Genomic DNA, 1,422 nt, shown 5'->3' on the forward strand with positions numbered 1-1,422 from the left:
TTAATTTAACTTATTGTCAACGCGACATCTCCATCGGTCACTCGATCGGTCCACAACGACCTGCTACAAAAAGGCCCCGTTTGTTACAAAACACAAACTTCCACTTTGCATTGCACACCTTTTCACCCGATCGAATGGGCGAAGCTCCCAAACGTACCGAGCTTAAATAAGTAATGAGCGTTTACCGAACATCGGGTCCACAACACTAATGATACCGCCATTCCAAACCGTCGGTCCCAAACCAACGACCAACTGCCAATGGGCTGCCAATCGCAATCACCCAGCCGCCTGTCGCATGTTTGTGCCCGGTCCGGCGCGAGGTTAAGAAGATGACACCGGGACGTAGAATGGACGTGCCACGCAAAACCAGCTACAAACGCAAAAGCCCCTTTCTTCTTCTAACGTTGCGGCCAGCTCGAGTGTCAACTTTCCCGCCATCGAATGTCCGCGATGATCAAGACCCTTTTAAGCGGTTTTCCGAGAAGCGAAACGGCTTTTCATCCGCGCGCGCTCCAACCAACGTGGACACTGCCCGAAGGACGGAACAAATTGCCAACGACCATCGACCGGTAATGGTTATAAATATTTAAACAGCAAAGTGTGTGTGCGCGCTCGATTGCACGCGACATCATCGTTGGCAGTCGTTTTGCTTCGGCGATTAGTTGAATAAAATGCAATTTAGGATTCGATCAAGGGGGAGAGGTAATTCCAGGGAAAAAAGACACAAATCAGGAAGACGACACCAGATACCAGTGTGTCGTAAAAGCTGGACAGACAACAAAAGTGTTACAAGCTCATAAAACGTTAGAACGAAAGTCAGAAGAAAAAGGTCCACCTCCGTTCACTAAGAAGATCCTATCGCCGGGGCTAATAACGGAAAGTTAGCAACAGCAAAAGGTTAATAAATGTGACACTTACCTGCCGACGTGCGTTCGAAGAAACAACAACCCAACACCGAACACCAGCAGCAGCAGCAAGGTCTTATCGATTATCGTCTGCCTGCTTTTTTGGGGTATAGCGCCGCACCCGGTTCAAATCCCTCTCCGGAGACACATCCCTCGAAGGTTTCCATCCGTACCACACACACAACGATACAGCACGCAAGATAAGACCACAGGCAGTTCGTAAAACAATGACCACAAGAAGCAGATCAAAAGGGGCAAACCTCGGAACAGATTCTTCCACGAACACTCATCGTCATCCGTTTTGTGGGTCGCGCTCGGGCAAGATTTGGATCCGGCGGGACCGGAAATGGACAAATTATGATGCGCCGCCCGCCGCCACCACATACCGGCTTCTATTGCGGTCCGAAGCAGTGAGTGAGGGTCGTTGCCGACTCGTCGATCTAAGTTGTGTGATATTATTTTATCAATCGATGGCACCTCCTTCCAGCGGGAGGCAATCAAAACGCCCTGGAGGATG

Source organism: Anopheles gambiae, chromosome 3 (assembly GCF_943734735.2).
Source record: "Anopheles gambiae chromosome 3, idAnoGambNW_F1_1, whole genome shotgun sequence".
Lineage (NCBI taxonomy): Eukaryota > Metazoa > Arthropoda > Insecta > Diptera > Culicidae > Anopheles > Anopheles gambiae.